This window comes from Prionailurus viverrinus, chromosome A3 (assembly GCF_022837055.1).
Source record: "Prionailurus viverrinus isolate Anna chromosome A3, UM_Priviv_1.0, whole genome shotgun sequence".
NCBI lineage: Eukaryota > Metazoa > Chordata > Mammalia > Carnivora > Felidae > Prionailurus > Prionailurus viverrinus.
Window position 1 is genome coordinate 122,574,903 of NC_062563.1, and position 27,448 is coordinate 122,602,350.

General features: G+C 49.9%; 1 protein-coding gene across 4 annotated transcripts in view; it reads right to left on the bottom strand.

Moving 5' to 3' along the window:
- KLHL29 (kelch like family member 29) overlaps nucleotides 1-27,448 on the bottom strand; it is a 315,206-nt gene that overhangs the window by 223,719 nt on the left and 64,039 nt on the right. For 2 of the 4 annotated variants that reach the window (XR_007150831.1, XM_047852393.1), the window contains exon 1: nucleotides 8,362-8,460. The gene's annotated coding sequence lies outside the window, so the exon portion shown is untranslated. Of the gene's footprint in view, nucleotides 1-8,361; nucleotides 8,470-27,448 lie in introns of those variants that run through there. The other 2 variants (XM_047852392.1, XM_047852391.1) reach the window with 1 other exon arrangement.

Below are 27,448 nucleotides of genomic sequence, written 5' to 3' on the forward strand. Positions count from 1 at the left end.
GGCTGCATCCGCCTTACCCAGGCAAACTGTCGCTCTGTGAGTGAGGCGTGAGCCCCCTGCTCCTTCAGCACCCAGCTTACAAGTCGGAGGGAACTATGTATTGGTGGCTATACCTAGCGTGCCTCCAAGTGGCCTGGATGGGAGAACCCAGGGAGGCAGTGGGGTGGTCTCTAGCTGGTGATGGCGATTCTGTCACCTGTGTAGGTTGGCACTGGTGGGTGACAGCACAGGTCTGGCTGACCTGTAGCCTTTAGGCCTCTTGGGTCATGGTGGGTGGGAGGAAGGATGGTTTTCCTCCTGGGCTGCTTTGGGACTATACTGAGGCCCAGAGGATGGTCACTCAAGGCTGGGCTTGACATGTGGTAGGTGCTCAACTAATGTTTGTGGAGGACAGGCCAGCACATGGCCAATACTTGCTCAGAGCTCTTTAGGTTTCAATATAAGGAGTGTCAGTTGATGTGAAGGCCTGAGGGCTCTGGATTAGAAGCCAGGAGACAAGGATTTTCGTCCCCCCTCTGCTCTGACTGGCTGTGTGAGCTTGGGTAAGGCATTGGTCTTCTCTGGGCATCGGCTTGCTGCTTGGTGTAATAAATGGCAACAATAACTCCTCTCTGTCTACCTCCTAGGGTCTCCCTCATGACCAAGTAGAGGGAATTGTGTGAAAACGCTATGCAAACCGAAAGCACTAGGTAGCGGGAGGAGGTAAAAGAAGTCCTATGGCCTTAGCCTTGGACGTTCTAACAAATTAGACTTGGGGTAGTGGCTGCCCAGAGCACCAGGCTGCCAAAGAATCTGTTTTGGGGTCAGATGGCACATAGGGAGCTTGGCTGTGAGAGGGCTCTGTGAGCCTTCAGCTATGTCTCCGTTATCTGTAAGGGTGATTTTTGGAGGCTTAGCATGGCATTCAATGCCCACCATGGCCAAGACCTAGTTACCTTTCTTGCTGCATCTCCCAACCCATGGGTCTCTTCAACGTTTTTTTTTTTTTGTTTGTTTGTTTTTTTTTTTTTTTTTTTTTTTTTTGGGACAGAGAGAGACAGAGCATGAACGGGGGAGGGGCAGAGAGAGAGGGAGACACAGAATCGGAAACAGGCTCCAGGCTCCGAGCCACCATGGGTCTCCCTTACTACTTAGGCTGAGCTTTCCTGTGTTTCTACATTTGAGACCCTTGCGATAGCTCTTCCCGTTGCCTGGAATAGTCCCTGAGTGTGCGTGCGTGTGCGTGTGCACAGACATCATTTCTAGTTTAAGGCCACCTCTTCTTGGAAGCCTGTAGTTTTGATCGAACTAAGTGAGTTGCTGAGTACTCTCATGCCCTCAAATGTGAGCTCTGGGTCAGGGATTCTGTCTCCTATGGTCACTGTTGTATCCCCACTGCCTGGAATGATGCCTGGCATGCAGCAGGTGCTCAAGAAATATTTGTTAGGCAAATGAATAGTTCTTCCAGAGCACTTTGTATAAATTCCTCTTGTTGCATTTATCACATCTTGCAAGAACGTACTCAGTTTCTGGTTTCCCCACTGGACAGCCAGCTCCTGGAGGACAGGGCTTTTGTCTGAACTCTCTGGACCCAGGCTCTAGAACAATATGCAGTGTTGCTGCCAATAAAGGCTTGAAGAAATAAAGGAATGCATGAATGTTGAAACATCCTTCATTTTTCCCTGTGCGGGGTATTCCTCCATAGCCCCCGTGCCCCTGCACTGCCATGCTGTGTGTATGCACGTGTGTGAGAGACAGAGCACCGAGAGAGAGGGAATTTACAATCGAAGACAAAAGCTTAAAAGTTCTTTTGAGTGACCTGTGAATACATGAAATCATCAAAAAGGGACAGGAACACAGTAGTTTAGGAGCAACCCCCTGCTGGGTCACTGGACAGATGTACGCATGGAGTTCTCCCTGAGCAGGACTCCGGTGGGGCCACTGCCAGCCTATTCGGTATTTGTGCGCAAATGAGATTTCGGAGCAAATTAAAATTCTGTGCAAATTAGGCGTCCCTCCCTCTGAGCACTACAGAGTACACAGCAAAGCTTGCAAGGTGCAAGCTGGGTGTCAACCCCCACCTGCCCTGGGCCAGATGCCCTCCTGGAGGGCACAAGCAACTGTTCCCAGCAGCCCCGGCCGCTGGGGCACATTCAAGGTAAGGAAGGAGACAGGTCGCTTGGAAAATCAAACTTGGCCACAAAAATAAACTCTGAGGTTTGCAGATAAGCTATTTCTAGCCCAGGTGCCAAATGAGGGTTTGCAGCTAGAGTGAACTGCTGTGTGTGCCCCACCCCAGCCCCGTTGGCTAATGGGAACCGCTCCGCGTATTTGCTCCCCCTGAACAACTTTGCATCCGGGACTGGGGGAAGATTCCACCTCGGGGCATCTCCTGCCTTTGGCCGATTATCCCACTGGGTTGTTTGTCAAGGGGCCGAGTCTTGAAAAGGGAGAGGGCAAACAAAGGTGACAGAGCCAGTGTCCTGGACACAGGGACGCCACCCCCATGAGTCCCCTCTCTGCCCCAGTCCCAATCAACACACAGATGCTGCGAAATGACTGAGCCTCTTCCATGGCCTTGGAGACAGCTCTTGGCAGACTGGAGGCGCGTCCCTGTTGGGGGATTACCAGAACAGAGGGCGCTGACCAGGCGCCTCTGGGTGGGGAAGGGGTCGTGACCCTCTCTCCTGGGAGGGCTGAGGGGGGCAGGAGCTGTGCCAGGGCCCAGCCAGGGACAAGCAGGAGGCTTTCCATTCTGTTTTCACCTCACACAGTTCAGGAAGGACTGAAAAGCTAACTTAAAGGGATACGTGCAAGAAGACAATGTAAATCCAAAGCAGGAGAGCTGCTGACAAGTGTAGGCGCAGGAAATGGTGCAGGGGCTGCTGCGTCCCTGAAACCACATCTAGAAAGTTCCATGCGTCTGTTACAGGTGGGTCACAGATTTGCCTCCAGGCTTGGTGGTGCATCTGACCTTGGCCTCCCATTCAAATTATCTGGGGAGCCTCACAAAAATACTAATGCCTGGGTCCCATTCCGAGAGATTTTGATCTAACTGATCTGGTGTATCTAGCCTGGATATTGGAATTTTTTAAAATGTCCCCAGGTGATTTTAATATGCAGTCAGAGTTGAGAGCCACTGTTTTGCCTTGGAAGAGGCAAACAAGAAGCGGATGTTACAATGTGATTCCATAGCAGGTGCCAGGAAAGGCTGAGGAGGAGAACATGTCTGTGCTGAAATCAGAGACACTTCTCCCAAGGGTCCCAGCAAAGAGATCACAGTGACAGGGTAAACATTAACTGCCACAAAATCCTAAATGTAGGCACATCAGTATGATCTACAGGAAAAGAAGAACTTCTAACAGCCCAGAGGGTTCAAGTGAAAGCATTTTGGGGTGGGGTGAGATGAATGGGGTTGACAGTGTGATGGCCCAAGTGTCTGGCTTTTGGATGGCTTGATCCAAGGGGTAGATTTTTTTTTTTTTAATTTTTTTTTTTCTCAACGTTTTTTTATTTATTTTTGGGACAGAGAGAGAGCATGAACGGGGGAGGGGCAGAGAGAGAGGGAGACACAGAATCGGAAACAGGCTCCAGGCTCCGAGCCATCAGCCCAGAGCCTGACGCGGGGCTCGAACTCACGGACCGCGAGATCATGACCTGGCTGAAGTCGGACGCTTAACCGACTGCGCCACCCAGGCGCCCCCAAGGGGTAGATTTTAGAATATCTGAAAGGGTAAATAAAGTACATATCATCCAGGAACTTCGTTTTGCTGAATCTCTATAACCTCTGTGTCAATTCCTCAGGACTTAGGGTCCAGGAATTTGGTAAGGCTTTAAAGTACACCAACATCCATTCTCACAAGGACAATTAAATTAGAAGGTCTGGGGGCAGGACCTGGGCATCCGTATGTTTGAAAGCTCTCCGGGTGATTCCAGCAGTCACCGAGAGCTGACACTGCTGGCCCAGCAAGACCTGCCGGTCTTCTCCTGGGAGCTAGGAAGGTCAGGGCTTGCCCTCAGTGTGAGTGGAGGAGATGGAGACTCGGCAGCTCTCTGGGGCTCCCCCAGAGTTAGTACGAGGGTTGGGAGGAGAGCCCAGTGGCCGCCTCCTGGTCCAGGGTCCTGTCCATCCATTGCCTGTGAGGTCTCTCTGTCCTGCAGTCCTGTGATTTTGGAACTAAGATCATCTGATCTCACGATGTGGAGACAAGAGGACGGTCCCTGTCCTCAAGGAGCTTGTGGTCCAGGAAGGAAGATGAGAAACACAAGGCAAAGGAGACAGAGACGCCCAACCGGGGAGGGGTGAGTGGCCTGGCCGCCGAAGGCTGAGAGCAACAAGGCGGCTCTGTGTTCGCCAGGCCAAGTCTGGGGTGCGAATCAGGTCGTGGCTGATTCTCAGGACTCTGGAGAAGTGGTTGGGACCTCGGCACAGAGATGCCATCTGAGAATGAAGCCCTGGGGACAGATGAAGCAGAGAAAGGAAAGCTGAGGGAAATCCTGTAGCACTGACGCCCTCCCTTACCGGCAGGCAGAGGAAGAGGGGCTGGAGTGGCCACACAGATGGAGTGACACGGCCCACCAAGCCAAGGGAAAGAGGTTCAGGGTCTCCTCGAAGTAGCAGGTAGGTCATCTGCTAGTCATTATGTGGACGGGGCAGGCCGAAGGCTTGGGGGGTGATGGGAAAGGGGGGACCCTGCTGAAGGATTTGTGCCGGGGTGCTGATGTGCTTCCACAACATCCTCAGGAGGCCGGAAGCCCAGAAGCCCGGTGGATGTGGGGGCTGCCGAGGCAGGGGTGGGGCCGGGAGAGGAAGCCAGGAAAAAGGAAAAGCAGGTGACAGTGAAGGCAGCCCTGAGATGTCTGCCCACAGGTCTGTCTTTGGATGGGAACACGGTAGCCAAAGGGGGATGGATAAGAAGGAAAAGAAGGATGGAACGAAGCACGGCTGTTGAGAGAAAGCGAGTGAGGGAAGGCAAGAGACCGGGGAGTGTGGTCAGCAAGGGCACCTTCCGAATGGCTTGGCCGGGTGAAGCAGCCTTGAGTGCGGACGTCCAGGGCATGGCACACAGTGTCCTCTAATGGAAGAGTTCCAAGCGCCGTTAGCTTTGGAGACATCTGCAATGTCATCTCAGGATGCATGGCATGCAGGGGGACAAGGGGCCCGGACGGGAGGTGCCGAGACGGTCCTGGGGATGGAGGCTGGGGAGGCTGCAGAGGGGCGTGTCTCAGCACTGATGGGGGTCAGGGCTTGCCTTTCCCCACCTCCAAGGTCTAGGTGTCTGGTGATGTCATTCTTGGCTCAGCCTATGGTTCTGCATAAACCGGGTCCTCGGCTTTAGCTCCCCTGAGCTCCACCCCTGCCAGGGTCACCCACTGCAGTGCAGGGATCAGGTTTCGCTCCTGCCAGCTGGCTCTGGCACCACACTCTCGGTCACGGACAGGCACGGAGCAGCCCTGCTTTGCATCTGAGCAGGCCCCGTTCTGCAGCAGGACACACACAGCCCAGTGATCCGGCCCAGTTTCCACAGGAAAGTGATAGCTTCTTCCACTGGTCACAGGGGACACGGTGGGCTGTGGAGACTTCCTATCTTCTTGGGAATCAGTGGAGTTCTGCGTGTGAGGCAAAAGGGACAAGCACGACCTGGCTCCAGGCCACGGGCTGAGGTGTTCCCAGGAGCAGGTGCGGCTGCGTGTGCAGTGATGTATTTACCGAGAGCCCCAGCAGGTGCTGTGCGGGGGTGGTGGAAGGGGATACAGAGATGAGATGTGATTCCCTCTCTCCAGGAACTGGCTAGGGCAGGGCAGATGGCCATGAGTTCACAGTGGGGACACCGGTCCGGGGGTTGATCTACCAGGTGTCCTATTGAGGTCCCTCCCTTTCCTAACATACATGCTTCTTGAAGACTGAGATAAATAAGAACCATGTGCCCTCCCCTGTCAGTGGGACGGAACAGCAAATCTCAAAATAGGGGCCATTAAACCCATTCCCCTGGGTGTCTAGATCCCCTTTACCTCACCCCACTCACAGTGTCTAAAACGTGAAGGCAGGGGTCCCTGGGTGGCTCAGTCGGTTAAGCATCTGACTTCATTCAGCTCAGGTCATGGTCTCTCGGTTTGTGGGTTCGAGCGCCACATCAGGCTCTGTGCTGACAGCTCAGAGCCTGGAACCTGCTTCCGATTCTGTGTCTCCTCCTCTCTCTGCCCCTCCCCTGCTCACACTCTGTGTCTCTCTGTCTCTCAATAATAAATAAACATTAAAAAAAATTTTTTTTTTTAAATATTAAATACAGGGGCGCCTGGGTGGCTCCGTCAGTTAAGTGTCTGACTTTGGCTCAGATCATGATCTCACATTTTGTGGGTTCGAGCCCCACATCAGGCTCTGTGCTGACAGCTCAGAGCCTGGAACCTGCTTCCGATTCTGTGTCTCCCTCTCTCTCTCTGCCCCTCCCCCACTTGTTCTCTGTCTCTCTCAAAAATAAATAAACATTAAAATTTTAAAACGTGAAGGCTTATCCTTGGAAAACTGACTTCTGTGACGAGTATCTCCTCAGTCTCTTCTCAGACACTCATCTCCACCTCTGCCCCCTCTAGGAGCTGGGAATGCCACCATCACCAGATCCAAGATGCCACCATCACTAGATCTGTCTAGTTTGGTAACTCCCCGCCTCTTACCCAACAGTCACAGAAGCAAAGCGTCCCCTCGGGCCTAGGACGACGAACCAGGACAGCTGTCCGGCCACTCAGCGGTGCCATTAGATGCATGCGAACAGCCCACCAGCTCCTGAGGCCAGAAACCCATCTGCCCCTGCTGGTTGTCCCCACTGGGCTGCTGGGTGGTGGCAGGCTGGATGCCCAGTAGATGCTTCTTCCATCTTGGCAGCTGATCCAGGCCCAGCCTGGAGCCTCCTCCTGCTGCTTGCTGACAACCACGGCTACTGACAACTCAACCCTAGAGCTCCGGTAGCTTCTCTCTAAGCCAGGGCTCCGGGAGAGGAGGGCCATCCCCAGGCCCACCTTTTCTGAGTCCAAAAGGAACATGCACATGGCTGGAAACTTGTCGGTCTGCTGTTCTGGCCCCTGCTGCAGACGGAAGCTGGGTTCAGGCCACAAGCTGGCCCCAGGTAAAGGCCACGGAGGCTCCTGATCAGAGGGCACCAGGCCTGGCACCTAAGAACAAAGCAGTCCTGGGGCTGCTATGGTCTTCTCCCCAGTCCTGGGCCCCACGTGCTATGCAGAGATGGCTTTGGCCCATGGACTTCTAAAGCCTCAAGTGCCACCAGACATGCTAGGCTGGGCCAGCTCAGCCTCACCTGTCCTGAACCCTGGTGCCCCCCGCCGACCCCCTCCAACCTTCATTCCAGGCCCATCCTCCTGTTTCCTGAGCAACAGTAAGTAAGTGGATGTCGGCAGCTGCATTTCCAGGCTCCCCTGCTCCTGCAGGCTCATTCCTGGCCTGCCGGCTGGGTGTTCAAGCAATCCTACAGATTCTTGTCATCAGATATCTGCCCTCACACGCAGGCCACGTTCCCCCCCAACTCTCCTGGTTACCTGGTTTTTATCATCTAGGTTTGAAAATCCTGAGTCAAAATTTGAGGCCAGACCTCCATAAATTTAATCCAAGGAAATAATCAAACCACTATGCAAACATATATGCACAAAAATGTTTGTTGTGTTTTGTAGGAGTCAGATATTAAGAATACACTCTATGCCCATCATTAGGGCACTGCTTAAGTAAATCGCGTAGATTATTCTATCCAGATGATATGAAGAGTTTTAAAGTGCTATAGATTTGTATTTACTGACATCAGAAATGTACCCTTCCTACTGTGAAGTCAAAAGCGGTACATACAGTGTGATCCCGTTTACGTGTGCATGTGTGGGTGCATCTGTGCGTGCACACTTTACAGTTGTGCAGAGAAGGAAAGCCCAGAAAGAGACACTAAAGTGGTGATTTCTCGGCATTATGAGTGTTAAGTAATTTATATAATTTTAGGTGCTATCTTTTAAAGTATTTTTACAATGAGCAGTCTTTTAATGATATTGAATACAACTACTTTAATAACAAGAAAAGGTAAACTGTCAAAGAAGCATTACAGTTGAGGAGCTTAAAGATGACCCGGCCGCTGGCTGCCCCCGGATCCCACGTCCTGGGGAGCCATAAGAGCTACAGCAATGCTCTTAGGTTGATCCCAGGAGGACTGAGACCCGGGGGCTTTGCTAGGTTCTAATCCTGCATCTATGTAAAAATCTCCCTGACCAAAAGGCTGAGAGGACCAGCTACATTTCCTCACTTCCCCTAGAACATCAGTGTTCGAGAACATAGCCGGGAGTGCCCAGGTCTGATGCCTTTCCTATCTGCAGGCGAGCTGAGCAGAGACCTACCTTTCGATGTCCGTCTCTGGCAAGGTCAGGATTCGTCCCCAGGATGCAAAAACCTTGATGGCCACCGACACTTAGCACAGCGTGAGCATCACCAGGAGGCCAGACAGTCTAGAAAGAGAAGAAAAAGGGTGGGGGTGGGGTGGGAAAAGATATCATCTTCTGCAAAAAGATCTTTGGAATTTCAGTATCTTAGAGAGTCCCCACCCTAAGTGGAAGCTTGTCTCTGTGTGGAATTTCTAAGTGTGGACCATCTCACACAGGCTGTACCCAAAGGCGGCTGTGGGCACTCCCAGATAAGGGGGGGCCAAGCAGGCAGTGGAGACCCCCAAGGGGCAGAACCTAGATGTCCCTCCCCCATCCCCCAAACACACAAAGCCCTAATCCCCACAGGGGAACCATTAACAGTGGATAAGAGGGAGAATAAGGACATCGCCTTCCATCTGATTCAAACCAAGCAACTCCAGAGATGGGGAAAGATAAGAAATTCAGGTCTTTAATCTAATGCTGGAAAGAGAATAGGACACAAACTCTAGAATTACAAAAACAAATCATTACTTCTTTAGATAATGGGCAAGAAGACCTTGAGGAGGCAAAGGATGGGTTCCCTGGAGAGAATTTTTTTTTTTTAAATATAGATTTAATACCTGGTAGAAAGAGCCTATCTATTATGGCGAGGCAGGACTATTCCCAGTTCCCTCTTTCAAATGTAATATATGTGAAAGCCATCTTCACGACAAGAAATGGCATCCTCCACTGCAAAAATGCACAACTGTCATTACCTGGGAATCGATATATTTTTCTAAACTGAATATATCATTATCAATTGATTTTCCTGTTTCCTCTTAGCACTCCAGAGTCCCGGATAGCAGGGGAAAGCTTTAATGTGATATGAGGGATTTGGACAGGTAAATAAGTTATTGTAAACTAATTCCACCTTGCGACGAGCTTCTCCCCGACAATGCGACGGGTCTTTCTCAGAGCCTCTTTCAACCCGCACTCTTCCAGCTGCCACTGACAGAGACACACGCGAGCCATATCAAATAGCCATTTTCAAGCCGAAGGTGGCAAAAATATTATTTTTCCCAAGGAGAGAGTGTTCTCTCTACGATTAAGAAATAACCTCTGTGGGGAAGCAAAGTAAGCCAAGGTCACCATTTAATTTTGACACAGAGCCAAAGTCGTGAGTACATTTCCCCTACCAAGCCTACGTGAAGTGCGCAGATAAATCGATCGCTTTGGCCACAAAATATTGACAGTACTGGTGATAATAAACGATTGATGTATTTCTGGGAAAGATCCCTGGAGGTATGTGCTGGTGAAGAGAGAGGTCTGGGAGACAGTGGTCAGATCATTTTAGATCCATGAGAATCTTACTCATTCACTCATCGCTTCATTCCTTCATTCCATAAACATTTATTGAGGGCCTGCTGTGTGTCTGGCAATGTTCTAGGCACCAGGGATACATAAGTGAACAAAAACAGAAAGAAAAAAAATTCCTGCCCTCATGGAGTTCATCTTCTAGTGGGTGGAAACACAGAATAAACATTAAGCTTAAGAAATTGCATAGTGCATTAAAAGGTAGGCAGTGCTATATATTAGAGAAGCAGAGCAGAACATGAGTGTTGGGGGGCTGGGGTGCAGTTTAAAGAGGGTGGTCAGGGTAAGACTTATGAGATAGGGCATTTGAGCTCACGTGAAGGGGATAAGGGAGTGGGCCATGCAGGAATCCGGAGTTGTGTGTTCCTGCAGAGAGAAGAGCCAGTGCAAATGTCCTGGGGCGGGGGCAGGGGGGCATGCCTGTTGTGTTCCTGGGCCAGCAAGGAACCCACTGTGGGTGGGCAGGGAGAGTCTAGTAGGACATTCAGCTAGAGAAGTGAGTATCTAGATCATGCAGGGCCTTGTAGACCACTGTAAAGGCTACTAACTAACTGAGAGCCCAAAGTCCTGGCCACCCAGCTGCGGAAGGAGCTCTCATTCTCTTGAGACAGACCTCCCAGGACTGTCAGCTTAATCTGCTTCCCTTCCTTCCAAACCAGATGGCTCAGCTCTCCAGGGTGTGCCAGATGAACAGGGCACAGGCCAGGCAGGGGTTCAGAGGGGCAGTGGAGGGAGGTGAGCCACTAGGGCTGCCTAGCTTGTTCTGATGACAACGGCCTGGTCTTCCCTCCTCTGTGGCCCCCAGAGGCCACTTCTGGAGGAGATGATTGAAGCGAAGGTTCCCCCGCCAAAATAAACTGTGCGTGAGGCTGAGTTCTTTGGGACTTTTCCCTAACATGCTCATGGAGAGATCCTAACATGAGCTGCTGTGGTAGATTGTTACAGGCTGTGCTGGCCATCTTGTCCAGGTCTGCTTTCCATCCTGTCTGTCCCCATGGGGCTCACCTGATCTGCACGGAGGGCATCACTGGAGCTCTGAGACCCCATGACTCCCTTGGGTACAGCTAACGCAGATGCCAGCAGGAGACTAGGGACCCGTGGGGGGTTGGGTGTTCATTCCCTTACTTGCCTTCCTCCTTGCAGTGGCTTGACGGGCTGGCTGTGACCCTTCAGTGCGGGTAGCGGGTCTGGATGGCATGCTGCGGGCCCCACAGAGCATTCTCTTTGCGCTCTAGTCACAGTGGCGTCTACATCCTTATGAACAGCCCTGTCATTCAACTCTCTTTAAGCCACTCATTTCAACATGCCCATTTCCTGTTAAGACCCTTATAAGGATCCGCTCTCAGAGGCAGTCGAAAGCAGGACTTTGGAATCAGGCATCCGAAGCGAAATCCTAACGCTGCCCCCTTAGTTTTGTGACACTGGCTAAGGTAATTTCTATGAACCTTCCTTTCTCACTCTTAGAACTAGAGAAACTGATGCGTAATTAGCAGTGGCAGCCGCAGGATCACTGTCCCAGTGCTTTCCCCGCCTGCCCCACGGCCCAGGGCAAGCAGCTGCTCCTGGCTGCCATCTTTGCCTGCCCCAACCCAGAAACTCCTCCCTCGAGGGGTTTCTAGTTGTTCTCTGCTCATATTTGGCATTAGTTGATGTCTCAGTGATTTCACTGATTTCTTCTTCTTGCTCTACCTTCACCCAACCTCTATTCCTTGCAGTCAAATCCCAGGTATCCAGAGAACAGACATTATCTTAATATTTGAATCTCTGACCCACAGCGACCCTCCATTTATCATCTTTTCTTTCTAGGAGGCCTACAAGCTATAGCCATGCACCTAAGCACATCCTGCTCTAATGAGATGCATGACAGTCCCAAGTGCTTTTAAAATGAATTACTAGAAACTGATTTCTAGTAATCATTTTGTTCCCATGTTAACACTGGGAAACGTTAAATTTCCAAAGAAAGTGGCCTGGGGAAATGAATTTCAAGAATGAACCCAGGAAGCATCGGGGAGACAGGTAAGGTTTTCCATCGCCAGGGGGGCTCAAGGCAGTATCTCGGGGCTTGACCTTGGCACCTGTGGGTAAACTGACCCTTTCTCTTTCACTAATTTCATCATCAAAGGGCAGCTTCCAGGCTTTAGGAAAAAAAAATTAAAAAGCCATGGGACAGGGATGTTTTACTTTGGTTTTAAAAATACAGTGGGTGGTAAGTCAATGCCTGTGAAAGGGGTCCGAATGTCCCCACCTCGGCAAGGCACTTAAGAGATGCTAATTGAGTTTGATGGGGCCTAAGGGCCAATATGAAAGCTCGACCCTCCGATGGGGTCTTTGGGTTGAATAACTGCCTATGTGATGCGAGATCTCCAAATTTCAACCCAAAGAAAATTCTGAGACCATTCTAAGTCTATAACCAAAGATGGTTCCTGACATGAACCAAATTGATAGCCAAGAGAATTACAAACAAGGGCCCCAGGATTTTTTATTTCCCTATAAAACGTACCAATTTTTTGGCGAGAAACTGCCCTTAAGAGAGGAGAAACCAATTAGGGAGTCTCCTATTTGATGCAGGATCATAGACTAGCTCTGCCTGGGTCTTGACCAGGCTACCCAATTATTACTCGGGTGTCTGGGCAGCTCACCACCCCTCAGCCAACCGGGAAGCAAGGATTTTTTTCTTCCTTGGAAGGAAAAAGCAAAGGAACCAGAGGCTGCAAACTGTAGAAGAAAACCAGCGCCCACATCCACCTTCCTGCCGGCCCAGGCTCAGGACCCGATGACGCCCCCAGTACCACGCCACATTCCTGCAAGGGGAACACTCATTCACATTCTCCTTCTTTTAAGAAGAAAGAAAAAACCACCCATCCATTAATAATATCAACCATGGGTTCACCAAAGCCTGCAGGCATCTCGCCAACCCCAAAATAAACACTCGCAAAAGGTTTATCCATCAGGTTGGTGACAGTTCATGGGCTGAGGGGTCCGGAAGGCACTGCTTTTAAAGGAGAGAACGGAAACACAAAGATGGAGTGCCTTTCGAGAACCCACCCAACACAATGCAGAGGTTTCCTCTTTCCATTAAGGAGCCAGAATTGGCCACTGATGAGATCCATTACTTATTCTCAATGCTAGGGATGTGCCGCCTGGCCAGCTTTCGTGTGGACGTGAGTTCTTCAAAGAAAGGTAGGATCTTCAGAGGCCATGACTCCTGCCTGAGACGTGATAATGAAATTTTCACAATGCTTGGCATTGACAAAGCCTCGCTCATTCACATTTTCTGATTCACCCTTCCTCGAAAGCTTATGAGTTGGATACTATTTTTATTCCTACTTTAGTGATGGGGAAACTGAGGCTCGTGGAAAAGAAGAACTATCCAAAGTTACACGGCAGATACATAAGGTAGGGGGGGGACAGAATTGGAACTCTACGTGCTTCAGCTGCCTTGTCCCTGGGGCCCCAATCGAGGATGAGATTAGAGCTGTCTTGTGCTCATTCTGCAGTCACCACCCCTGGGCTGAATAAAAGTACAGGTGTCAGCAGATGGCCTCATTCCACTCTTGGTCCTGGTGAGCCCAGAACAACCCTAGGACCCAACTGGCTGCTTCCCCCCCCACCCGCCCACTTCTCGGCAGCCCCCAGATGCCCTGGTGGCGGTCCAGCTCCCGCGTGACCCCCTCCCACAACAGAGAAGCCACAGATTGTGCGCCACGTCTACCACAAAACCTCTGTCAGCACTGAAGCAGCTCATTCTCCATTACTATTAACTCAGTGTTTCTCAACTTTTTTTTTTTTTTATCATCACTGCCCCCACCAAGAGAAAAATTCAATTCAATTCCATTTTAATGCTTTCTAACAAGTGACATTCAATTCTAAGGGTAAGATTTTGACGGGTAGGGTGGTGCTTCAGAGGAGAAGCCATTACAGCGTCTCAGGGTCTTTGTGCCTCCTTCACTTCGGGAATCGACTAACACCCCCTCCCCCCTTGAATGCATTCACTGACTTTCTCCAAACCTGCTACTTCTGGACCCTTATCTCAGGACCCAGCAAGCCACCTCCTCTGCCTTAAAACCCCACGTCGTCCCTCTCTCTCTTGCTCCCCGCCCCCAGCATTGTGGTTAATCGTGCACAGTCACCTGTCCTCTATAATCTCCACTACCGCTGCCGGGGCCAGGCCTCCCCAGCTCTCACCAGGCCCCCGAGTAGCCCGGCCGCCGCCACAGGGATTGTGCTCAACCCCAGAATAGTCATGGCATTCCTGCCCCAAATCCCTCCATGGCAGGGGCCCCAGGGAGCCCAGGCAAGTCCAGACTCTTTCCATGCCCTGTGTTGTCCAGCCTCCACTGCCTGGGCCACCTGCCCCCCAGACACCTCCAGCTCTCCTTCTGTGACCAGATACACACCTGCTCCCCTGCCCGGACCTCCTTCCACCTGCCTTCACCCCTTCTCCTACTGAAAACTTGTCTTGGAAGTATAGACACTCTTAAGGAAAACTGCTGCAGAATATCAAGATAAGTGCACGTGTGTTACCCAAACAGTCTTCCTGATGGCCCATCTCCAGGTCCCTTTTGGCTGGTTTGGGCAAGGAGAATGGGCAGAGAAGGAAAACGGGGTGCCCACACGATCAGATCCTGAATTATGCCACGACAGTGCTCTGCCAGACTCCAGGACTGAAACAGTACAGAAAAAAAGTCCAAATCAACCCTATCCCCTTCAAACCCGCCCCCCATTTTCTCATGGCACAGCACACCCCTCAGCAACGATATTAACTAGGACATGTTAATATCCTAGTTATTATATGCAATGTCTTTGCATTTTTTTAAAATGTTTTTATTTATTTTTTGAGAGAGAGAGAGAGAGAGAGAGAGAGAGAGAGACAGAGCACGTGTGAGCGGCGGAAGGGCAGAGAGAGAGGGAGACACAGAACCCGCAGCAGGCTCCAGGCTCTGAGCTGTCAGCACAGAGCCCGACGTGAGGTTCGAGCTCACAAGCCGCGAGATCATGACCTGAGCCGAAGTCGGGTGCTTAATCGACTGAGCCACCCAGGCCTTTGCGTTTTCTGAAGACCACAAGATGAGGAGAGAAGTGGCTTATGCCAGTGGACCCAACAGCCTGACTCGCCTGCGGTGCCGTTTAAGGTGTCGGCACAGTGTGTAGCACCTGGCACGTAGTACATGCTCAGTAAGGCTCTGTCGAAGGAAGCAAAATGCCTACCAGACTCCCCTCATTTTCTACAATTTTGCTTCACACATCTGGAAGTTCACACCACAGTTTCATGACTGGAATACAAACCAGCTTAAAAAAAAAAAATTCAGACACGGCTTCCAGATTTCGCTCTTATAAACAGGCCTGCATCCTCCCTTTAAATTGCAATAATTCCTTCCCAGATGTTGCTTCTCCTTCAGACCCATAAATTTAAGCTTTTCATGATGACGCTTCACATTCGCCTGTGCTGCTGGCTCTGTGGAGTGCTTCCGCATCTTGTCTCCTTCATTAGATGGCCACATGGACCCCGGGAGAGCAGGACAGGCACTGGCATCGCTAATTCACGGACAGGGAGGCCGGCTGCTGAGAATGCCAAGCTGGACTGCAGAGTGAATGGGCTTCCCTTGCCTTCCTGGTGCTGAGAGACAGGCAGTACACTCTCCCAGCACCTTCCAGGTCTCTCTGTGGGTTGGGCCATCTATGGAGGCTCACCTCCGCCACGTTGGCCTCAGCATTGCCACCCACCTCAAACTCTGATTCAAATGTGAACAGGTCTCTCCCGTTGGTTCTGACATTCCTGCGAGGCTATCACATTGCAATAAGGCCTGTCTAGAGTCTTGGAGTAAAACACAACAGTAGGCCAGTTGGTGGGTGACGGCAGTCGTCAGAGAAGCACTATGTGCCCAGACAAGTTGGTTCCCCAGCTGTCCCCATGAGGCTCTGCAGGCCCTGGTCAGGTGGTCCCTGCTCCATGAGGTGGCCCCCATCTTGGCATCATCCACAGAGGAACTCACTCTCAGGCACGAGCCTACCTCCAGGCTGCACCTCCAGGCAGAGCCCGAGAAAGTAGGGCTTCTCTCTTTCTTTCCACCTCCCCTGTTCCAGTTTCTTGTCTGAGGCCTGTCTCCTTCCTAGTGACAGGGAGGCTGTTTGTTTTAGTTCTTCAGGGTGGCCTTTGACCTGCACCCTTGGCCCTCAAGTAGCCAACCGCATCAGAAGACACCTGAACCCTCCTCTATGTGGGCCACCGCGTCCATGTTGGGGGGCAGGAGTCACCAAACACCATTATCACTGGTTTTGGCATCTGCTTACTGCCAGGGTCAGGAATGATAGTCTGGTCGACACCCGCTAGTGCACAGGGTCCCACAGCATCCCCTGCCCCCCCTGCCCACAATTTTAGAGAGAAGTGATGGGGAAAAGTGACTTCACACAGTAACAGGCTGGGTTCTTAGGCTCGGTGGGTTTCTGGTCTGCTCAGGGAGATGCAGAGAGATCTGATAAGCCCTTCTCCGGAGTCTGGATCCCTACGGCCTGCGTGGCATGGGCAGAGCTTCCTTTCTGGATTTCCATCCTAGTCCCTGCTGGACCGGTTCAGGGTCTGGCTCAGCCTGTGTAGAGGTCAAAGGCACTCAGCATAGCCCATGGCACATATAACAGGTGGCTGCAACCATTATTATCTCCATGTCTGCTAACTGAAGCACAGAAGAGATGTCCCTAAAATACCTATGGTGCCATGGTGGGGGAGGGCTGGGAACCACACGAGGTGGTGCTTTCTCTCCTGGCACCGCTCCACAGAAGTGAGCACACAGGGGCAGACACATGGGCAGGGATCTTCCTGGAAGGCAGTCGAAGCAGTGGGCTCACCATGCATACAGGAGCCCTGGGTCGATCTGACACTGCTCAGCTGTCACTCCCTGCCCCCTCCAGCTATGTCCCTGAATTTCCTGAGAGGGCAGCTTCAGCCTTTACTGTCCCCCGCCCAGACAGCAGCCCCCCCCCCCCCCACCACAATTGGTAAACCAAACGGCAGGCCTGTGGGAAGCTGCTGCTACCGCTCCGATTCTCTCATTCCACCTCTTCTGAACCCCAGCCTATAGGGCCAGCGTCTGGAAACCACTGTTTCCTCACCCAGTAAAAAGCTGTTTTATTTGAGTAGATCTGAGGCTGTTTCTATACTCTCAGAGAAAAAAAAAAATTGTGAAAGAAAAGCCTTTGGAGATTACAGTACTTTTTACCCAGATATGATGAGTTATCCATTTAAAAATAAACCACAGACAGGCATGTTTCTCCGTACCCAGGCAGAAAGCAGTCATTACCAGGAATTTCTCTAAGTTCTCTGCTTTTCTTGGCCAATATAGAAACAGCCTAGGAACTGAAAATAGAATTAGGAGCTAATTCTGTTTTCCTGATCTCTACCAACGTGTGCAGGCAAGTGGCTTGATCGCACCATGGCTTCACGTTCCATCTGAAAAAATAAAAAAATAAAACATGGAACCATTGCTCACTGAGCTCACGGCGCTTCTTCAATCTAAACCAGCAACCCAGGAGCCAGGCCAGAGCAGTCAATACAAATGCACGAATCCCCGAGCTGCAGCCTGGCACGGCTCGATGCCCGGATAGAGGCAAGAAAGCAAAGGCCAGAGCGGGTGAGTGACTAGCTCAAGGTCACACAGCTGAGGAGCAGGAGGAGCTGGGCGGCAAGGTTCACCCGCTGATCTCCTTCTCCCCATCGTCTCTCTGTGGCTTCACCGGACCTGAAGTTTCCAGGAAAGTCCCCTAGAAAGGTTAAACAACTTATCAAACCCTGTCTTCCTTCCTGAAGAAAGCTCCCCTGTCTTCCTCTCTCCTCTCCAGCGAGCAGTAAATCAGATATTCCTTGCTGCATTACTTTTCAAGCTCGATGTTTCTAAATCCAAAGACATCTATAAATAATACATACTCATTTATATGTACATTTAAAAGATTTAAAAAAAAAAGCCATAACAAAGATACCTGTAGATTCTTCTGAATACTAATGGCCTACTTAAAACACAGTGGGAGCAAATGGCTGAGGAACACAGGTAACCACACATGCGAACTTCCCTCCACTCTATCTCGGGCTGCGCCCGGGAGTTGGGGAGCCTCCGTTCTGAGCACTCCATTCACTGCTTCTCCCCCACGGTCACATTGAGCCATCTGCTTCTTCTTTTATATGTGGGACTGTGTATTTTTTTCCCTCTTCAGTTTTATATGAAACATTTAGCAATGAAGTAGCAAATAAAAATACTACATATCATCTAGAATTCATATAAAATTGTAGTTGGCTTGAACGCATCTAAAGGTTGATAAAAAGAAACACATAGATGCTTCTTAAAGGCTTATTTATATTTTATTACACATTACACACATCACACTCCATTGAGAAAATTTAGAAGTTGATGTGGTTCGCTCTGTCACAAGCTGGCATGGCAACGATTACTGCGTCTAGAGAACATTCCTCCTTTGGAACACAATGCGTTCGCCTTGCCGGTGCCCCAGCAGACGAAAATGGCGCAAATAACCCATCAGCACTCACTTAGTCACTGGGAGGGTTTCTATACTGTTCTCCCCGCCCCCCCCCCCCCCCCCCCCCCCAGAGTGTGCACTCTTGGCTCCATCTGGCCACCCCATCCTCCACCCTGCTGATCCTCACTCCAAAGCCAGGATGTGGCTGGAGCACCATCACCTCCCAGACAGACGTCCAGGTCAACTAGAAGCTGGCTAGAGCTGCCACCTACCCTGTCACACACCCCCGTGCAGACATACAGGATGTCACAAGGCTGTGGATGCTACGGGCTAAGCTAACCAGCCTCCTAGAACTGAAGGTGGTCAGAGGAGGGAGGGCTCCCAGCTGCAGGAAGGCTCCCTGCCAGGGCTTACTCTAAGGTTCGGGAAGATGAGAGAACCTGCAGGGGCAGAAAAGCGGGCATCTGGTGTGGTTTCCCTTCCAAAGCGGATCCTACAACACAGATTTGGATACAATTGTCTTCGGGGCGGGTGGGCGGGGGAGTGTTGATCCAAGGACGAGGGAGCAGGGATGTCAGGCAGAACAGAAGAAAAGCCAACCAAGGATACGTTAGTGAGTGAGATACTGGTGTGGGCAACTGGGGCTTAATCCTGCCGGGACCATTTTAGTGAGCGTGTAGTACGCATCTTAGAGACGTCTCACCAAGATATAAGGAGCGAAGCCAGGGTATTTATTCATCACGTCCCACCTCTCACTGGTTGGTGGGTGCTTTGTGGATATCGATTCCCCCCCACACCTCCAGCCTGCCCTCACAAAGGGAGAGGCAGGAAATGGAAACTGTCAGCAGGTGGGCCCCAGGGACGGGGCAGGACACTGACAGCCTCTGTTACTGCAGGTTAAGGGAGGGCTCTCTTTTGCACCTGAATACTGGCAGGGACTGCAGCCACAGCACCCATTGGGGCGCCTTGGTCTCTGGGACCCCGCTCTTCTGCGTAACAGGAAGACACGTGTCACTTGCCACAGCAGGAGACCTTGAGTTTGCTCATCCCCACAGCACATGCCATGTCAAATGCGTTTGTAGTAGGATCATCTGCTATCTGTCGGCCGTGCAGCAACCGTGTATGAAAAATAACATCGAGGAGCAAATTAAGTGATCTGTCTGCAAGCAGCCTGTTTTGATGGGGAAGGGCTACTGACAACAAATCTATGACAATTAATCTATGACAATTACACATAGATTATCTAAGAGACATATATACGTGTTCAGAAGGAGAACCCCGATTATGGGCATTTTATTATTTATTTATTTATTTATTTCAATGTTTATTTATTTTTGAGAGAGGGAGAGAGAGCAGGAGGGGAACAGAGAGAGAAAGAGACACAGAATCCAAAGCAGGCTCCAGGCTCTGAACTGTCAGCACAGGGCCTGATGCGGGGCTGGAACTCACAAGCTGTGAGATCATGACCTGAGCCGAAACCAGACGTTTAACTGACTGAGCCATCCACGCACCCCTTGGTTATGGGCATTTTAAATATGACCTGGATTAAATCATCTTGTCTCCCTTGAAAGGAGTAGCAATAATTAAGAGAAGAACTGGGAGAAATCAATTATACCCATCACCTTCCCAACCAAAAAAAAAAAAAAAAGTTAAGAATTTTCACTTTTCAAGATGATGATGCCTTACTTAACACATTGAGACTTTTGGATGCTGCCAAGAACCGCTACAAAAAGGGTTATAGGCCAGAAGGACCCAGAGAAGCCCCTGGGTGCCCTGAAAATGGGATGGGAAAGCTGGGAGGTCGGGCATGCCTCTCCCTGGGGAGCATGGCCCAGATAAGGATTCGAGGCAAGTGGTTCACTTGGGGGAGTGATTTCAAGAAAGCTCAGACGGGCGAGTGGGAACAGGTAAGGGAAGGAAGTCAACGCAGATTGCCCTAAGTGAGCAGGTCACCGCTGGGGGCACCAAGGTCAGTCTCCCCGGGGACCTCTGGGAGACACAGAGGGGCAAGTCTCAGGGGCATCCCACTTGGGGTGTTTTCCACCAAGTCCCCTTTTTCCTCGGCTGAAAGCTGCTGCCAGAGGACTAACCTCCTGGCATTTCAGATCTGCCCTAAGTGGCCACCAGAGGCTCTGAGGGCGCAGGGCTGGGGAGGATCCTGGGAACATGAACTTCCAACATGTGCACACACACTGTGTTGGGAACTCATAACCTCTGATTACTTGGATGGAATTCAATTTGCCACTTTCAAAAACCTAACAAAAACAGACTACCCCCCACTCCCATGTAATCACTGAATAATATTATAATCATTTTGCGTGGAAATTGCATTATTTTCCCTGATGGAAGCAAAGGCTTTGCACCTCTCAGGGCTTCACCCGCTACATTACCTTTCAAAGTATGAAGTAGCAGGTTCCAATTATCTGAAAAAAAATTTAAAACAGTAACAGCACAATACATAGTGCGATCCTGACGGAGAGAATACACATTTTCCAGGACGGGCACCTTGATTGGTGGCTGTAACTGTTAAACACGTTTCAGGTAATATAGTGATAATGGACATTAATAGAAGCAATAGTGCTGAAGTGCTAGAATATAATCATTTCTGATTATATTACTATTTCCTTTTGTGGAGCACAGTGCATATTTCCGAATGACTCTGGGCTCATTAAAACGACAGAAAAGCCCGGCGGCAGGTTGGCAGAAAGGTGGCCAGAGGGGACTTGCAGCTCCTGGCGCTTGGAAAAATGGGGCAAGATGGTGGCCGGAGCTCCTGGTGGGCCCAGCAATCCCAGGACCCACCTCGTGATCCTGCTCCAACCAAGACCTCTGCCTGCCTTTGCAGGCACAGGCTGCTGACCAGCCGGTAAAGAATGCTCATACGCGCAAGGCAGCAAGCCGATGGGCTTTAAAGGAGAACTTGGTAAACGAAAAAAATTTTGTTTACGCCCAAACACGTGACCGTCTCTCCTTTCATCTCTCATTAGCCCTCAGAAAAAGGGTGTTGCCTTATCTTCAAGGTACCCAATATATCGATGGGTACATTCTCTAACAAGTAAAGGACTTGTCTTAACAGTGCCCTCTCTTGCCTAATTTAGCAAAAACAGATGCAGTAATTATTCTTGGGATTATGGCTTCATAATTTTAGCGTTCGGATGTTGTAAATACGCCTTAAAGACCACTTTCTCAAAAAAAAAAATTTTAATATTTTTGAGAGAGAGAGAGAGAGAGAGCGTGAGCAGGGGAGGGGCAAAGAGAGAGGGAGACACAGAATCCAAAGCAGGCTCCAGGCTCTGAGCTGTCGGCACAGAGCCAGATGTGGGGCTTGAAATCACAAACCGTGAGATCATGACCTGAGCCGAAGTCGGATGCTTAACTGACTGACCCACCCGGGTGCCCCTTAAAGGTCACTTTAAAAAGACACCCCCATGGGGCGCCTGGATGGCGCAGTCGGTTAAGCGTCCGACTTCAGCCAGGTCACGATCTCGCGGTCCGTGAGTTCGAGCCCCGTGTCGGGCTCTGGGCTGATGGCTCGGAGCCTGGAGCCTGTTTCCGATTCTGTGACTCCCTCTCTCTCTGCCCCTCCCCCGTTCATGCTCTGTCTCTCTCTGTCCCAAAAATAAATAAACGTTGAAAAAAAAAAAAAGACACCCCCCCAAAAAAATAAGTAAAAAAATAAAAAAATTAAAAAAAATAAAAAGACACCCGACAATGGCTAACTGCTACAAGAGATGATGAACATTCATCTGTAAGGCAAATGGAAACAGCAACGACCAACACAGCTTATAGGAATTGGGACCTGTGGCTTGGGGCAGAATTTTAAAGAAAGGTGTAATCCCCTAATGTGGTTTCTCTTGAAAACTTGGATGGAAGTAAGAATTGTGAGCTCTGGAAACTGTCAGAGGACTCAGAAAAAGCAGCTTTAGTGATAAAAATTACGCCGGGAACAAAACACTCACTGGGGTCGAAACTGCACATGGGTGACAGGTTGGAATGAGGATGTGTGAAATTTGTCAGTGGAAAAGCTAATACTTTAAAGTTAGCATGTCATATATTTTGTCATTTTAAAGATGTGTAACTAAAGCAATTGATTAAATATTTTAAGTAAACAGTAAGTTATCTATATGCTACAACAATATCCTTTATGTCTGTATATTATAATAGGTCTATACACTAGAGATGTCTGCATCTAAATTCCAAAAAATTCATATATTCAGGCTGGCTAAAAAAACTTTTTTAGGAGACCTTTTCTTTGGGAAAGTGGGGAATACCTTATACTTGGGTGTAAAGTTAGTTTTCTTACCATGGTAGAGGGGTGGCCACCATCCTGGCAAAGGCCTAATTTAACCTACAGATCAAAGCCACTGGGGACACAAACTTTTGTTCATTGAATGGGTGGGAGAACCGAAGCCTAGGTAACTCTCTGCTCTACCAAGCCATCCTTAAATGAAGAAGTAAAACACACAAGAAAATCTAGAAATCTGAACCCGGATTCTCCCATAGACATACCATGGGCAGTGGTTCAGCCTAAGGCTCTTCCTCTGTCAGGCGGGGATAATTTGGGGCCTAGCCTCAAAGAATCTACCTGTCGTAGGTGATTCTGGGGCACTGCAACGCCTGACTTCTCTTTAGGAGGTTTTCCCTTCGAATCACAGACCAGTTTGCATTTCCAAAGCCCTGCCAGAACCCTGCTACTTCCTGCCTTAAAAAAAGAAAAAAAGATACATTTATGAAAAGCCTACCTAAATATGAAAATGTATGTCTGGTCTTCTTTTCAAATGGGAGGCAGCTGCTGAAAGGTGCCAGGTAGGACTTGTCTATCACCTTGGCCTCCCGGAGCTGCAAAATCTCTTCCCCCCTCTGGCCTGGAGCAGTCCCTTCTACCTGCAACCCCCGGGCTCCCACCCGTCATGCCTGTGGGTGCTGGGCCAGGGCCACCCACTGGACCTCCCATCCTGATGGGAGGAGGGGCCGCTGTTCCTAGAAGGTGGGAAAGCCGAGTCTGTGCTGGCTCACGATGCATCTCTGGGGGCTGAGACCCACTTGAAATTTGATTAGTAGTGCAGATCTACTTCTTCCCCCCAGCAAAGGCAGAGGAGGAGGGGTGCATTTGATGATGGGGTGGGGTGTCCTGATGGAGGAATTACATGAGCTTCCTGGGCTCCACTTAACATCCCAGGCAGCAAAGAGTGATTATGAGTTCCCAGAAGCGTACACTTCCCTCAAGCGTTTGTCTTTGGATGGGGCATTTCAGCCACAAAGTGCCTAAAAATTAACAGCTACACGAGAACTCCTAATCAGGCAGGATTAAGCTGGCTACCTCAAGGCCACACTCCTCAAAGCTGCAGGCATGGGATTTCTAGAACAGCAGCAGGAAGCCCTGGAACATATGAATTATGAATTGAGACCCTGTGGATGCTGGAGTCTGGTTCCAGAGCCCAGATTCACAGGGCAGATGGAAAGAACCACATTTCGTGCTTGCTTGCAATGTAGGCTCCCCCACCTACTGGTCATATGATGTCGAGCAAGCCTCATGCCTCCTCTGCCTCAGTCTCCTCAGTAACAAGAAGCACTTCCACCATGGAGTTATTGGGACATCAAATGAGGTGATTCAGTAAAGTACTCAGAAACGTGCCGACACGTAGTATGTTCTCAATAAACGTGAGCGATTTTTGTTTGATCTCGTCTGCCACCAGAATGATCTTCCTAAGACACAACTCTGGTCTGCTCTCATTTGGAATCCTTCAGTGGTCTCTCACTGAACAGACAAAATCCAAAACACTTGGCATGGTATCTATGGCCCCAGCCCTACTCTAGTGACCACCGCTCACAGTGCCTCCACTCTGAGCTCCTAAGCACACACATGCTCTCTGCTACCCTTGTGCCTTTCCACAGGTGCTGCCTCCACCTGTCCTGTCTGTCCCTCATCTTCTGCTTGGCCGGCTCCACTGTGCGTGCCTAAGTGCCCATCCACTGAGCTCCTGCAGTTACCATATGCACACATTTGCTGAGGCACCATTTACTCTATTCACATTTTGGACTGGATAATTCTTTGTCGAAGGGGCTGTCCTATGCAATGTAGGAGGGATGGCATTCCTGGCCTCTACCCACTAGATGCCAGTAGCATCCCTTTTCTCCCTTGCCCCCAAGTTGTGACAATCAAGAATAACTCCAAACATTGCCCACTCTCCCCAAGTTAGAAAAGAGGATAAAATTACCCCTGGGTTGATAACCACTACATTAGACGATAAGCCCCTTGAACACATAGGCTCTAGCTTCCTTCTCTATCACTGGGACCTGGCCAGATAGTTGGCAAATAGTAAGCACTCAATAAATGTCCACTGAAAAGGAAAGAAGGAAATGAAATGAATTTAGTGCTCATAACATAGTAAATATCCCTCCCCCCCCCCCAGGATGAGATAGGCATGTTGGATCAAATAATGAATAAATGAATGAGACCGAGTTTGATGAGTGACTTAAACACACAGCATGAGCACTGAGCAAACAAGTGCCTCTCATCATTTCAATATCTTACAGAAAAATTTCAGCCCCCTATCACCTTCCAGCTTCCTCACCATCCGTCCTGTTCAGCCGCTTCGCATCCCCGAGAAACTTCTTCAGGGACTGACTGACCTTCAGTCTGCCCCCTTAATCTGCCATTCCCTCCTCAGCCCACTGCTGTCACACCCCTTCCTCTGACCAAAACCAAATCAAACCAAGCAAAACAGAAAAACCAGGGAACTTCCCCAGCGCTTCAGATCTCAGTAGGCAGCACCTCTAACCCTCTCGTTGTACAAACTTGACCCCTAGCCACCCTGCAGGCTCTTCCTCAAAGGTCTCTTATCTCTACCTGCCCCTCTTTACCTGCATTATCACTTGCCTCTCTTGCAACAGGCCTTTCTTGGTCTCCCTGAATCTTCACTTGTTCTTTTCTGACCTGCTCTCATGTTGCAGCTAGGGAGTTTTTCTCAAAATGCAAAACTGATTCTTTTTCTCCCCTGCCTGAAGCCTTCCTCATCAGTCTCAGATTGACTGGAGCCCCAATGTGGCTCCAAGGTTATGCATGGACTGGTTACTGCCTCATCTTACTTTTCCCCCACTCTCCTCCATACTTTCACCACACTGGACTTCTTTCAGTTTCTGGAATGTTCCATACTCCGGGCACAGGGCCTTTCCATGTGCTGTTTCCTCTCGTTCTTCACCTGGTTATGCTGATTCAAAGTCCAACTCAAACATCAAGACTTCCTTGACCTGAGACTATATCCCATCCCTGTTTGTAGAGTTATGAGAATATATCTTCCTTCAAGCACCAGTGTTCATAATTTATGCTTACGATTATATGATTAACTTGGCTTCTTAGCCTAGAGTATAAATCCGAGCAGGCAGAGACTATGTCCACTTATGTTTACCTCTGTGTTTCTAGCCTAGAGGTCGGCTACCTATGGCCTTTGGACCAAAGCCAGCCCCTTGTCTGTTTTTGTGAATAAAGTTTTATTGGAGCAAAGCTACACCCATGCATTTATGTATTTTCTGTGATTGCTTTCACCCGATGAGAGTTGGGTAGCTGCAACAAAGACAATATGGCTCTCCAAGCCTAAAATATTTACTCTACAGAAAACGTCTGCCAATCCCTGCCTAGTCAGAACACCTAGTGCCTAGCAGAAAGCAGACATTCAATACAAATTTGTTAAATAAATGAGTAAATGGGCAAACTGAAAAAAAAATGAGCTTCTGACATATCCCTTAGTGTCTGCTGAGTGAGTGTCTCAAACAAGCCCCTCGAGGGCAATGCTGGCCACCTGCAGACGTGCACTGGAGCCCGTGGAGGCCAGTATTTGTGTGCTCTTTTCTCCAGGAGCAGAATTTCTTACATTTTCTTTGGATCCTGCCAACAGGTCACTCCAAGCAAGGAAGGGGCCTTTCCTCTGACTACAGGGTCTTTGCTCTTGGTGCTTCTAAGCCTGGGAAACTCTCATTGGCCATTCCACACCAGCCAGACCCTGTCACAATCCTGTGACAGCCCTAAAGGAAGAAAAGGTAATTCCAGAGCCACCTCCACCTCCGGGATACCCAGGGAACGTGGGACTCCATGGGTCCAAAGAAGTTTCAAACACACTGTGGGGACTTTGGGTAAGGAAGGGAGCCCAGAACCACACCAAAACCCCTGAAGGGACAAAACCAAAGGACAGAACTAAAAGAGAAGACGTTAACTCCCAGCTCTCATTCCTCCTAGCCCAAACCTCCAGGACCCTGCAGCTCAGTGCCATCACTACCCAGAGGAAAAGATGACCTTAGTCACTCCGGCCCCCAAAGACCTGGCCATTCCTTGTTCAGAGCCCATTTTGAGTTGAGCCTTTGGTCAAACATCATCCTACAGTGGTCCCTGTGTTTGCACGAGGGTCACAGCCTCCATACCTTGCACTATCTCAGGGCAGGGTCTGCTTTATGCATCACCTGCCTCTGTCACCACTCCTTCCGGCTCCAACCCCTGGATCGGAAAGGCACACTGTGAGGCACACGGGAGGGTCTCAGCACACACCTGGGAAAGGCGAACGGGCCTCGGAACGCACTGGATCTGAGCTGCATGCACTGCCTCTGACACCTGAGAGGCTGACCGCAGCCACCCAGCTCCCTTCTGCCTGGGCCTGCTTCTTCTATGGCACGCCTGACCTGGAGTGGCCCTGCTTCTCTCCTCCCTCTGCCCAGCGCCATCCCGGCCGGGCCCTGTCAGCACATTTCAAACCAGCCTGGATGCATCCACTGTCCAGTCCCATAGGTTACTAGACTCCATGCAGACTTCTTCTGGAGCTGCCATCCTGGCAAAATTTCAAAGTCAAGAAGTAGCCATATCCTTTTTTTTCTTTTCTTTTTTTTTTTTTTTTTCCATTTTGTGGGGGAAGACTCCAGAATTTTAATACTCATAAGTGGTAGCTAATTCCCAAAGCAGCGATAAAGCTGGATTCAGGCTGAAGTGTTAAATGTGGCAGGAACAAAAAATGCAATGTGAGCATTTACACCAAAGTGCAAATAGTCAGAAACCCGCAGAGTGGGTGCGGAGAATGTTTCCGGCTCTTCACTCATGGGTGCTAGACGCATGCATCACATGGCTTTACTAGAGAAGGAGTTTCACATTTAGTTCTCAGATGTTTTGTTAAAATCCACAGAAAAGAGAATGAACACTCCTGAGCGAAGCTCAAAGCACTGTTCCAAAAATTCTAGAACATTCTCTTCTACCTGCCTCTTCCCA